The following is a 14,876-nucleotide window of genomic DNA, read 5'->3' as shown; positions in this document are numbered from 1 at the left end:
GTTACTTAGGAAGGGTTATGAGGCATTCCTACTTGTGTAGTGAATACGGAAAAGGAAGTTCCTAGTAAAGAAGGGATTTCGGTAGTGAAGGAGTTCTCAGATGTGTTTCCAGATGAATTACAAGGAATATCGCCAGACCGGCAGATTGAGTTTGAGATTAACCTTGCTCCAGGAGCCGAACCCGTTTCGAAGGCACCATACAGAATGGAACAGGAAGAGATGAAGGAGTTAGCGAGTCAGTTACAAGAACTTTTGGACAAAGGAGTCATAAGTCCAAGTACGTCGCTATGGGGAGCGCCAGTTCTGTTTGTAAAGAAGAATGACAGAAGCATGAGACTCTGTATAGATTACCGGCAGCTGAACAAGTTGATGGTTAAGAACAGATATCCGTTACCAATGATAGATGATCTGTTCGACCAACTAAAAGGAGCTAAGTGTTTCTCTAAGATTGATTTGAGGTCAGGATACCATCAGTTGAAGATCAAACCTGAGGATATCCCGAAGATGACATTCAGGACAAGATACGGACATTACGAGTTTTTAGTAATGCCATTTGGGTTAACAAATGCCCATGCAACTTTCATGGATCTAATGAATCGAGTTTTCAAGAAATATTTGGACAAGTTCGTCAAACTATTCATCGATGACATTATGATATATTCAAAGTCGGAAACGGAACATGAGCAACATTTATGGATAGCGTTAGAAATTCTTAGACAAGAAAAGTTGTACGTGTAAATTTTCAAGTGCGAGTTTTGGTTGCGATAAGTTAATTTTTTGGGATATATAATTGGAAGTGAAGGAATTAGAGTAGACCCTGCAAAGATTGAAGCTGTTATGAATTGGGAAAGACCAAAGACTCTTACGAAAGTGAGAAGTTTTCTAGGATTAGCTGGGTACTACAGAAGATTTGTGAAGGATTTCTCAAAGATTACTACGCCACTGACCAACCTGACAAGGAAGAATCACAAGTTTGAATGGAATGCGGAATGTGAAAGAAGTTTCCAAGAGTTAAAACAATTATTGGTTACCGCCCCAGTGTTGGTATTACTAGACAATAAAGGAGAATTTGTTATACATAGCGACGCTTCACATAAAGGATTGGGCTGTGTGCTAATGCAACACAATAAGGTGATTGCATATGCATTAAGACAGCTTAAACCTCATGAACTGGAATATCTGACTCATGATCTGGAACTAGCAGGCATAGTGTTCCCACTCAAGATATGGAGATATTACTTATACGGAGAGAAGTGTGAAATCTACACGGATCATAAGGGCTTGAATTATATATTTACCCAGAAAGAACTCAACATGAGAGAACGAAGATGGTTGGAGCTAATCAAGGATTATGACTGTTCAATACATTACCATCTAGGGAAGGCGAATGTAGTAGTCGACGCTCTCAATAGAAAGGAAATAATGAATATGATCATGTTGCCAAAGGAGTTGTCTGATGAAATTGAAATATTCGAATTAGAACTTTGTGTGTGCGGAAGGTTAGAAGAGATTTGCCATGCTATGATCTTTCAGCCAGAACTGATAGAGAAGATAAGGAAATATCCAGAAGAAGTGATAAGTCAAGAGAATAACCAACTGAAAGGAGAGGAAATATGTACGCAAAAAGATGAACAAGGTATATTAAGGTTTTCAGCAAGAATTTGGATTTCTCAAGTAACTGAACTGAAAAATGAGATATTGCAAGAAGCCCACAACTCGAGACTTTCAATTCATCCGGGAAGCACTAAAATATACGAAGATTTGGTGGCCAAACATGAAAAGAGAAATTGCAGAATGGGTCACAAAATGCTATACATGTCAATGGGTAAAAATGGAACATCAAAGACCGAGCGGTTTAATCCAGCCATTAAAGATTCCAGAATGGAAGTGCGAAAATATTGCCATAGATTTTATAGTGGGATTACCTCGAACAAAATTCGGACACGAAGCCATATGGGTTATAGTTGATTGTCTTACAAAATCGGCGCATTTTCTACAACCAGAGGACTTCATTAGATAGGTTAGTTCATATGCATGTGCACAAAATCGTGTTACGTCATGGTGTACCTGTATCGATAGTTTCAGACCGAGATCCGTGATTCAACTCAAGATTTTAGAGACAATAGTAAGAAAGTCTTGGCACCAAGATGAACATGAGCACGGCATATCATCCACAAACAGATGGTCAAAGTGAAATGACAATACAAACAATTGAAGACATGTTACGAGGTTGTGCTATCGATTTTGCGGGATATTGGGACGATCATTTACCACTGGTAGAATTCTCCTACAACAATAGTCATCACTCTAGTATTAGGATGCCACGGTACCAAGCCTTATATGGAAGAAAATACAGATCACCAACAAGTTGGGATAAAGTCGGAGAAGGAAATATTCTAGGTCCCGAATTGGTCCAACAAATGAAAGAGACAGTCAAACTGATCCAGAAAAGATTGCTTGCTGCCCAAGAGAGGCAACGAAAGTACACAAACCCTGCTCGGAAGGATGTGAGTTTCTAAATAGGCGAAGCTGTATTGTTGAAAGTGTCACCATGCAAAGGGTTGTAGGTTTGGGAAGAAAGGGAAACTAGCACCTCGATATATAGGTCCTTTTGAAATCTTGAATCAAGTCGAGAAGGTGGCTTACGAATTAGCTATGCCGCCCCAATATCAGCATGTTCATAATGTGTTCCATGTGTCATTGCTTAAAAAGTATAATCCGGATGTCAATCATGTGATAGAGTATGAACCGATAAAAATTCAGGCAGATTTTTCATATGTGGAGTAACCTGTTAAAATACATGACTGGAAAGAAAAGAGTCTTAGAAATAAGTCAGTAAGGTTGGTAAGAGTGCTTTGGAGGAATCCAAAAGTTGAAGAGTCAATATGGGAGCTAGAGTCTGAAATGTGATCCTGGTATCCTCACATGTTCTCTTAGATTCTGAGGACAGAATCCTTTAAGGGGGAGAGGATGTTACACCCGGTATTTCATTTAATCTTTAATTGAGTAATATATAATTGTAATTGAGTCATTTATAAAATTAGATGGATATGTCCTTGTGTGATTGGATTGATGCATAATAATTGTGTTAAATTATTTAAGAATTTAGAAAGCAAGAAATGTGTTATTTGTTCTTTTGTGTGATTTATAAAGTGTATTTCATTATTAGAGAAAAATTGTTTTAAAAATATTTTTTTCAAAGGTGATCTTATAAATTTTTTAAAATTCTAAGCTATTTTATGTTACCACTCTTGTAATTTATAGAGTTATATTTTTATTTATAAAATTTATTCTTGCAATTAATTTGAATATTAATTAGTAAATTACTCCATTTCCCATGCATGCATACTACTCCCAATACAAAGACAAGGACACAATTGGAATTTCTAACCCCACTAACCACTTCTCCACTAGCCAAATTACTCATATAACCTTGTATGCAAATCATGTTTAGTAGTGGGAGAGGGATAGTTTGGTAAATACACTGTCCACTAACTCTTTGCATTTGGATAAAAGTAAAAAAGAAATGATCTAGTTCACTCCAACACTCAAATTCACCACACCCACTCTACTCTCTTTCATCTCCCCTCTCTCCCTCTCGGCCGAACACCCCGACCCCCATCTCCTTCCATTTTCATTCAATTTTCCACCTTCTTTTAGTGTAATATCACTCCCTATACTTGGTTTATTCACTTCCCAAAGCTTTTATGTTGAGAAGTTGATGTTTAATGGTTGCATGGTTGTGTTTTTGTTTAAAATCAAGAGAACACCTTTGATTCTTGTGAATCCAAGGTTTTCTCCATGAGATACATTACTTATGTGCTAGTAACATGTATTTTGTAAGAAAACATGATAAAACTCTTTTCATGTTAGTGATCATTCTAGATATAGCTATTTTTAGTCTTGTATGTTGATTTTATAATGAGATTTTGATAAAAAAAACCATGGTATTTTTGCTAGTATATTCGAAGGCATGCATGTATGGTTTTAAACTCTTGAATTTTGAATTTGTTTATGCATAATAGGAGTTGTTACCATGTTTTTTTTTAAAAATTAGCTAAGTTAAGTTAATGTGCATGATCATGGTTATTGGTTTAGTGTTATAAGTCGAATTTGTAAGAAATAATCTCTCTTGGTAAGTCGAAATTTTGATGATCATTAACTTGTATTGTTTTTGGTAATTTGGTTGCATAATGGTTCACTAGGGTATGAATGATCTCCATACTTGTTGAGGCATTAGTTGAGGGTATTAGTGCAGTAGAGTTGCTTGGTTAAAGGTTGAGTACTTGGTTTTAAAGTGGGAGTTAAGGTGGAAAGGTTTAGAGTAGGACACTTCATTTTTCCAGATTTGCACACTAGTTGTAGGTGAGTTTTTGATGGGCATTCCTTAGGCCTTGGGAGGCCCGAGCTACAGAGAGTTGGTACTTGATTTATATTTTGAGTCCAGAAGCAATAGATTTAAAAAAACATACCATTTAGTGAGGTGCACAAGCGAAAACGCTAAATCTTCCAAAATAGGGGACAAATTAGGTTTAGTGTAGTTTGTAGGTCATAAAGTGATTTTATGTGTAGGCCCTCATCAGTTATTGATTAGTACTGATACTAGGAAGTCTAGGGAAGGTTTGCAAGTCGAAATATGTTGGTTTAGGGTTAGAATCAATGGTTAAAAGTCAGTCAAAAATAGAGCAAATTTTAAGTCACCAAACAGATTTGTGTCAACTTTGAGGATAGGCCTAGGGAGGACTAGGTTAGACCTTGGTGTCATTCCAAGTGAATAAGTTAGAATTAGGTCTTAAGAGTCCAGTAGGATAGTTTTGGGAGGATGTCCTACAGTAGAAGAGTGGCAAAGACCCTAAGTCACACAGGGTGTCATCGAGGGTATACAAATAAGAACACTATAACTTAACATTTAGTTTTGTGAACCCTATGAGCGAGGCCTAGGTAAGCCTTAGTGTTTACAAGTAGATAAAGGGTCAGTAGAAGGTAAGGCAATAGGTATGGTCAAGAGAAATGGGATTACCAAGCTCAGGCACTTCGAGTTTTGAGACTAGTAAAGTTGCACTATGTTAGTCAATTGGTGGAGATTAGATGAGTGAGATCATTCAATACCCAATGATGCACCAAGGCTAAATAATAGCTTGCATATAGTTAACTATGATTATGTGCTCCAAGGTGTAATAATGATAATATAGTAATGTATGTTGATTTGAGGTCTTATACGAAATAGGACGTTAAATGCTACTTGGAGTCAAATTTTGCATTAGCAATAGGGTCGATTGTTTTTATAAGAGTCTTTTATAATGAGAGTTATTATTATTGTGTAGGATCAAGTGAAGATAGGAATATTTCCATCAAGGTTGAGGAGTGCTCCCGGTTGCTCCTTGTAATAACCCCAATTTTTGGAATTTTTGAAACCCTAATGAATAGTAACTTTTGCTGATAATGCTGATTAAGGAAAATTATCAGACCACGCTATATAGAAGTACTGTTATGGAGATTCTAAGATCGTATTAGTATTCCATAAAGTATATAAGTGTATGTAAAGATCGTCAGAATCCAAATTCGAGCACTTTCATTTTTCCCGAAAATCCACCAGATACCGACAGAATTGAGTATAAGGTAACATGATTAAAAGGATTTTAATTCAAGGATTATAAGAGATGATCATAAAAGGAATATAAATTATTGAGAAAGGTTAGGGGAACCCAAGTAATAAGATCCCGGATATGATCCCTCAAACGACGAACGAGAACGAAAGTTAAGCGAACCGTATAACAGATAAGCGGTCATTAACCAAGTAATTAAGGGTTAATCAAAGAGGTTATTGGATGATTATATCATCACACCACAAAGGGAAGACGGGTGTAAAAAGATGACACAAGCTTGATGACATAAACATGACAAAGGGATGTTATTTTGTTGGTTGATTTTGGACCATGGAAAAGTAACCATGGTAAAAAGTTAAATCAATTACTAAGACAAAAAAAGGAGCAAACCAAGTCAAACACTTTCTCTCCCCCATTTTTTATCAAAAAACCCGAGAGGAAAGAGAGATGAAAATGGAGGAAGATGAAATGTTTGTATCTTGAGTTTCCCTAGGCCGTTTTTTGCATTCTACCTATTAAATTGAAGCCCTCGAGAAGCTCTACACATTTAAGGTAACCACTCTCCTCACCTCCTTGATTCTCAATTCCATTTTTAATGTTTTATAGTTCAGATGAATAGTTAACTCAAGAACTAATGTTGTGTTCTTATTTTTTTTTGAGGTTTTGCTCATTATAAGGCTAGTTAAGGATCATCTAAGGTTTGTTAAGCATTACCCACTCTCCAAGGAAGGTATAAACTCTAGAATCTTCATCTTAACTTTGAGTTTTGTTTAAGATTTATGGTTAAAAGTGATGAGTAGTTTGATTATGTATGTATAGTTAGTTAATGGTTTGGTTATGAAAGAGTTTTGACTTGGTTAAGTATTATAGTACAAGGTCTTGATTGGTTGATGCTTGGTTGTTGTTTTGGTATAGTCTAGAAGTGGAAAAGCACATAAATGTAGCCGTCGTAATGCCCGATTACTTTTAAACCGAACTTGCACTAGACAGTAGGCACGCAAGCCTCACTGTCCAGACCCGACCCACACCATGAATAGATAGAGCATGTTGTAAACTTCGTTTTGATATATGGTTCGCCTAAAATGGACTTACGGTTTAGGAGAAACGACCGTTTTAGTAAACGGCGTTTTGCGGCGATACTTTTACTAAATGGCGAACTTGTAAAATGTTTTCGGAAATCGTAAAAGGCTTCGTTGGTCCCAAAACTATTTGATAACCTGTACGGGATAGTAAATAAGAGTCTCGAGTTGGAGTCACCTTAAAAATATTATTTCTCAATTTAATAAAAATAGTGGAGCCGAGGGTGCCTAAGCGACGCCGTTAGTAAACAACCTAGTAGTCGAGCGTTAGCGCTCCTAAGTGTCAAGAATTGAGTAGTCGCATGGTGACCGAAGGTTAACCTTGTACATTGATGACATTGTAGGTTATCAGAGCAATTTCAGACCCCCGACTATCCCCGTACTCTCAGGCAAGTTTTCTACCCATTATACTGTTGTTGTGATGTAAACATATTGATGCATTATCTTGAGATAAGTGCATGACTGTTATTAGCAAATCTTGCGATATATTGGAGCATGTTGATATGGTAAATATATGTATGTTGTGAAATCTTGATTTTCTTTTATCAATTCAGATGCTTATAAACTGCATAATACCTATGCTAGAGATAAGCAGTAGTTGCGTATACCCTTAGTATAGGGGCCCCAAGGGTGAACATTTTTCTAAACCGGAAGTCGATGTTCCCGAGTATAATATATATATATATATATATTTATATATATATATATATAGATTTCTATAACTATTAATTGAATAAGGTATATTTGATAGTTTTGAATAATAATCAAACTGATTTTCGATTATTCAAATAAAGATCGTACTTTCGTATAAGTATGTCTTTTGTTATTTATTATTCGTTTCAAGTATGAGTTTTTAAAACTTCTACTTCAATTATTTTTATAAAGATTATCCTTATGGGAATATTATTTAAATAATAACATTCAGAAATTTTCTAATATATCGGGATTGATTTATTTTATTAAATCATCATTACTCTAAACATTCCTTAAAATATTTTCGAGTCTTCAAAATGATTTTAAAAGTTAGAGCGGATCCTAAAACTCATTTTTAGATTTAAGATCTTTCTTTCGAAGGGGATTTAAATACTCACTCAAAACCTGAGGGATCCGGCTCTGTGGTGTATTTTATATTCGCAACGAGGTTACTGTTTTGAGAAAACATTTTGATTACTTGCCCAACGTTCGGGAAGTAAGTCCATCTATTTGAGTCGGCATAAGCCACATGGGCTCAGTGGGCGTCAATGAAAGTGTAAGTGGCTCAGTGGGAGTCCATCAATGCGTAAGTGGCTGAGTGGCAGTCCAGCATAGGTCCTAATGCGGCCAGGGTGATGACCATTGGGGAATTCGTCCATCTACTAGTAGAAAAGGTTACTTATTGGTATCTTTGTCTGATCAGCAAGATATCAGGTATATGCCAAAATTCTCTTCTTTCCAAATTCATTGGATATGACAACTTTGTTTACACTTGTCATGACAGAGGTTTTCAGGGAATGTATGAGATATATATATAGGTGTATATATATCGGGACTTTATGAAGTATTTCGTAACTTCATTTCTTTTGAATGATATTTCAAAGATTGAATTTATTCAAGTCTTATCTCGTAGTCTCATCTATGTGATGAACTTTTCAAACTGATTATACCTTGAACGGTGGTAGTTCAAGTAGTATTCGGAAAAGATATAAGTATATTGGAGTATCTTGTAACTTCATCTTTTTAACTTATATCTAGTAAATGATTATCTTATGTATGACAAAGATTTTCAGAAAAACGTTGAGACAAGGTGAGATATGTGAGATCACCTTGCAACGATATTTTTATACAGTTATAGACTGGAACTCTGTGTATATTATGAATGGAAAAGGATTTCCAAAATTTCGAAAAGTATATATACATATATACTGAATATTTTGCGACTTGGTCGCGTTAAGATATCAAACTTGGTTCATATCTGCTTGACCCAGACTTTCATGAGTATTATGATAGGAATGCTCATATATTGTTAATCATTTTACATATTATTTTGGTAGGCTTGTTGCTCACCCTTGCTTTTTTCTTTCATCACACAACAACAGATAGACAAAATGAACATGACTAAGCTCCCAATTCGCAAGTCGATAGGAAACGTTCTGCAGTTCCCTGTAGGCGTGGATGATGCTGTAGCTGAGGTAGGAACTACCAGTAGGCTAGGTTTTCAACTGTTGATGTATATTTATGAACTGTAAAAATGGCAAGGAAAATGTAAATTTATTCAGAAACCTTTTTTAAGGTGTAACGGTTTATAATTGTGGAATAAAATGACTTGTGTTATTTTTGGTATTCATCTCTGAGACTATAACTCGTGGTGTGTGTATATTGTGGGGTCACAGTACGTAGTAGTTGGTTGTTTATTAAGATTGAGTGTTATTAAGGGAAATGAAACTCGTGATAACCCGGATTCCCGACCCCGGATTTGGGGGTGTTACAGAAATGGTATCAGAGCCAAGAGTTATAAACCTCAGAGATGATGCGTCGTTAAAATGATAAGTTCACTAAGATAATAAGAAATCTTGCCAAGTTCATAGTCGGACTACCTAACGTAGTACTGACAATTAAAACCCTTACAGGAACCCTTATAAATATCATTATAGTAACATAGTTCGTTATCATATAGGGCAGCGGGGCACCGAACCCTGAGGTTCAGGAGCATCATCGTGAGGATTTTTTATTACATGTTGGAGATCAAATTGTGAATCCGATAGAGTACCCTAACGAGGGACCGGATGAGATTCATATTGAGAATGCTGCGGTTGAGAATGTTATCCCAGAAGGGATTGTTATTGAGGAGGATCTCGTGGAGGATCCTGACGAGAATAAAGAGAGGACCGCTAAGGAATTGATAACCGTAGTCAGGGCGACTACCAGAGCTAGAATGGCCGTGAGGGTGGCACTAGAGCATGAAGAGTTACTGTAATAACCCCAATTTTTGGGAAATTTTGAAACCCTTATGAATAGTGTTTTTGCTGAATGAGAAAACTTTTCATGCCACACTATGTAGGGGTTCTGATATGGATATTCTGAGATTTTATTAGTACTTTATATGGGATATAAGTGTATGTAAAGATCGTCAGAATCCAAATCCGAACACTTTGATTTTCCCGGAAATACACTAGATACGGAGAGAATTGAGTATAAGGTAACAGGATAAAAAGGATTTAAATTAAAGGATTATAATAGAGGATCATAAAAAGGAATATAATGTATTGAGAAAGGTTAAGGGAACCTAAGTAATAAGATCCCGAGTATGATCCTTCAAACGATAAACGAGAATGAAAGTTAAGCGAACCGTATAACAGATCAACGGTCATTAGGCAAACAATTAGGAAGTTAATCAAAGGGATTAGAGAGAGTGATGTCACCCAACCAATGAGAAGAGGACAAGGGGGAAAGGATGACATCACCACATGACATAGGCATGACATGGGAAGGAAGAAGGTGTGGTTGAATAAGAACCACACAAATTCAAGGGCAACAAGGTAATTGACTAAATCAAACAACAAAAATCAACCAACCAAAAGCAAAACAAGGCAAAACACAAAAATCTCTCTTCTTCTTCTTCATGCTCTCGGCTTCTTCTCTTAGAAATTGAAGATCCAAGCTCCACCACTTACTATTTAGCAAGGTAATTATCTAAGCTTCCCCATGGATAGTTACATACTTCCTATAAGTTTAAGCTTCTAATTCCAAGCCAATCTTTTTCTATAAATCATGGAAGAAGATGGTGAATAGTGTTTTTCAAGAAATAAAATTTGTGTTCTTGAAGTTTTGTTTAGATTAAGCTTGGATAAGGACTTTAAGGGTGATTCCAAGCCATTCTCTTGATTCTCCACTCTTTAAGGAAGGTATATCATCTCCAAACCCTAGATTCCTATGTATTATAAGATGATTTTGATTAGTAGGGTGATATTGTAGCTTAGTGTTTGTAATTTAGAGTTTGGGAGTGAAATGGTATTGAAATGGAATGGTAAATGTTGTTGTTTTGATTAAAAGAACTTAAGTATGGTTAAAGTTAAGCTTAGGCATAAGTATGAATGTTAAAATTGAATTGGTTGAGGTTGTTATGATGTGATAAGGATGGATATTGGTTGTATGTTGGATTGAGATTGAATTGGGTTGGTTTTGAATGGTTTAAAATTGGGAAATCGCGTAAACATAGCCGTCGTAACGTCCAATTTTCTTTAGACTGTTTTTGTGCATAACATTAGGACCCGAGAACCCCCTGCTAGATTTTGACCATTGCCATGTTTAGATAGCTCATGTTACGAGCTTCATTTTGATATATAGTTCATTCGATTCCGATGCACGGTTTAGGAGAAACGACCGTTTCAAGTAACGGCGTTTCGCGAACGAAACTTTTCCCCTCGCCTTACTTTGAAACATAGGTTAAAGACCAAAAAAGGACTAATTGAAGTATGAAACATTTATGGTAAGTGTGTTAGGCAGTTGGTAAGACACTAACGAAGGAATCGCCTTAAAACTCGTAAAGGTTAAATTATTAAAAATGGTGGAGCCGAGGGTACTCGAGTGACTTAAGTGAATCAGTAAGCGCAAAATAAGCGTTAGAGTCTAAGTTAGTTAAAGTATAGATTTACAAGTGACTTTGGTTTAATTCTAACTTACTTGTTGTTTATAGGTTACCAAACTCGTCCCGAGCCTTTCATCACCCCAAGTCGCTCAGGCAAGTTTTCTACCCGTTATAACTGTTGTGGTGATGAGTATATGTATTTGCATTATCTTGCGATAGATGCATGTTGGTTAATTAGCAAATGTTGCAATATATTGAAGCATGTTGCTATGGTATATATATATATGCATGCCTGTTTCGCATTCTTTCCATATATATATCTGTTGATTCAGTTGATAATACCTATGCTAGAGGATAGCGGTAATTTGCATATACCCTTAGTACATGGACCCAAAGGTGAAAATATTTTCTAAAACCGGGAGTCGAGGATCCCGAGTAGATTTTGTATATATGGATATATATATATATATTTACTTATATATATATATGTGGTCATAGTTTTCAAAACTATTAATCGAATAAGGTTTATTCGATAATTTAACTTTATTTTATTATTGAATATTATTTCGAATATTATTCGAAGGCGTATGACTCCTTTATATTAAATGAATATTATTTTGAATATTCATTCGAGGACTTATGACTCCTTTTATTTTATTATCTGAATATTATTTGAATATTCATTCGAGGGCTTATGACTCTTTTATATTATTTATTGAATATTATTTGAATATTCATTCGAGGGCTTATGACTCTTTTATATTATTTATTGAATATTATTCGAATATTCATTCGAGGGCTTATGACTCAGTTTATATTATTTAATAAATATTATTTGAATATTCATTTGAGGATCTATGACTCCGATTATTTGCTGAGATATATTCTTTATTTTATTAAAGAATAAGGTGTCAATAATCAAACTTAATTTCGATTATTCAAATAAGGATAGTACTTTCATATAAGTATATCTTTGGTTATTTAATACTCGTTTCAAGTATAAGTTTTAATACTTCTACTTCAATTATTTTTATAAAGATTATTCTTTATGGGACTATTATTTAAATAATAATATTCAGTCATTTTCTAAATATTCTGGGGACTGATTTACTTCATTAAATCAGCTTTACTCCAAACACTCTATAAGGTGTTTTCGAGTCTTCAAAATGATTTTTAAAAGTTAGAGCGGATCCCAAAACTCATTTTTATATTTAAGATCTTCCTTTTTAAGGGGGATTTAAATACTCGCCCAAAACCTGAGGGATCCGGCTCTGTGGTGTATTTTATATTCGCAACATGGTTGCAGTTTTGGTAAATGAATTGATTACTTACCCAACGTTCGGGAAGTAAGTCCATCTATTGAGTCGGCATAAGCAACATGGGCTCAGTGGGCGTCCATGATAGTGTAAGTGGCTCAGTGGGAGTCCATCAAATGCATAAGTGGCTGAGTGGCAGTCCAGCATAAGGTCCTATTGAGGCCAGGGTGATGACCAGTGGGGAATTCGTCCATCTACTAGTAGAAAAGGTTACTTATTGGTATCTTTGCCTGATCAGCGAGATACCTGGTTTATGCCAAAGTTCTTTTCCTTTCCAAATTTATTGGATATTGCAACTCTGTTCATACTTTACATGATAGAGGTTTTCAGAAAATGTATAAAGAAGATGTATATGTGGATATATATATATATATCAGAACTTAATGAAGTATATCCTAACTTCATTTCCTTTAATAATATTTCAAAGATTGAATCTATTCAAGTCTTATCTTGTGGTCTCATCAGTGGGATGAACTTTTGAAATTAATTATAACTTGAACGGTGGTAGTTCAAGTAGTATTTGGAAAAGATATAAGTATATTGGAGTATCTTGTAACTTCATCTTTTAAACTTATATCTAGTTAATAATTGTCTTATGAATGACAAAGATTTTCAGAAAAACGTTGAGACAAGGTTAGATATATTAGATCACCTTGCAACGATACTTTTTATACAGTTATAAACTGGAACTTTGTGTATATTATGCATGGAAGAGGACTTCCAAGATTTTGAAAAGTATATATGTATATATACTGAATATTTTGCGACTTCATCGCATTAAGATATCAAACTTGGTTCATTTCTTTTGACCAAGACTTTCATGAGTACTATGAGTAGGCTCATATATTGTTAATCATTATACATATTATTTTGGTGGGCTTGCTGCTCACCCTTGCTTTCTTCTTTCATCACACAACATCAGATAGATAAGATGAACAGGATCAAGCTCCCAATTCGCAAGCGGATAGGAAACGTTCCGCAGCTTTCTGGAAGCATTGAGGCCGCTGTAGCTGAGGTAGAAATTACCAATAGGCTAAGTTTTCAACTAATAATGTACCAGACTCATGTATATTATGAATTGTAATAATGGCAAAGAAATGTAAATTATCCAGAAAACCTTTTAAGGTGTATAGACATATAATTGTGGAATAAAACGACTTGTGATTATTTTTGGATATTCATCTCTGAGACTATAACTTGTGGTGTGTGTGTGTATATTGTGGGGTCACAGTAAAGAGTAGTTGATGGTTTAATAAGATTGGGTGTTGTTAAGGGAAGTGGAACTCGTGACAACCCGGATCCCCGACCCCGGATTTGGGGGTGTTACAGAAATGGTATCAGAGCTAAGCGTTATAAACCTCAGAGATGATGTGACGTTAAGATAATAAGTTCACTAAGATAATAAGAACTCTTGCCAAGTTCATAGTCGGGCTACCTAACGTAGCACTGACAGTTAAAACCCTTATGGGAACCCTTATAAATATCGTGATAGAAGCGTAGTTCGTTATCGTATATGGTAGCGGGACTCCGAACCCTGAGGTTGAGGAGTAACAACGCGATGATGTTTTATTACTAATTGGAGATCGGATTGTGGATCCGATAGAGCGTCTGAACGCAGGACCGGATGATGTTAATATTGAGGATGTAGCGGTTGAGGATGTTGTCCTAGAAGGGATAGTTGCTGAGGAGGATCCCATGGAGGATCCTGACAAGAATGAATAAAGGACCACTGATGAATTGATGACCATGGTTAGGTCGACTACCAGAGGTAGGATTGGTCGGTCACTACCGGAGGTTCGTTCAAGTTTTTAAATATAGTAGCCCCTTTAACGCGGCTTACTCATAAGACTGAGAAGTTCGAATAGACAGAGAAATACGAGAACAGCTTTTAAGAACTGAAGCAAAGGTTGGTGACGGCCCCTATGTTGGCGTTGCCGGATGGAAAAAGGAGATTTTGTGATTTGTAAGTATCGCTTCGCATAAGGAATTAGGGTGCTTCTTATATAGCATAGCAAGATAATCGCGTCTGCATCAAGACAATTAAGGGAATTTAAAATTCGATATCCCCACCCATGAGCTTGGGCTCGTGGCAATAGTTTTGCCCTAAAGATTTGAGGCACTACTTGTATGGAGAGAAGTGTGAGATTCACAAACCATAGGAGCTCTAGTATATTTTTACGTAGAAAGAGCTCAACATACGCCCGAGGAGGCGGTTAGAGCTAATCAAGAATTATGATTGGGAGATTCTGTATCATTCGGGGAAAGCCAATGTGGTGGCTGATGCCCTTAGTAAAAAGGAGAGACTCAAGAT

Source organism: Apium graveolens, chromosome 4 (assembly GCF_009905375.1).
Source record: "Apium graveolens cultivar Ventura chromosome 4, ASM990537v1, whole genome shotgun sequence".
NCBI classification, from domain to species: domain Eukaryota; kingdom Viridiplantae; phylum Streptophyta; class Magnoliopsida; order Apiales; family Apiaceae; genus Apium; species Apium graveolens.
Note: the sequence above shows the minus strand (reverse complement) of the source record.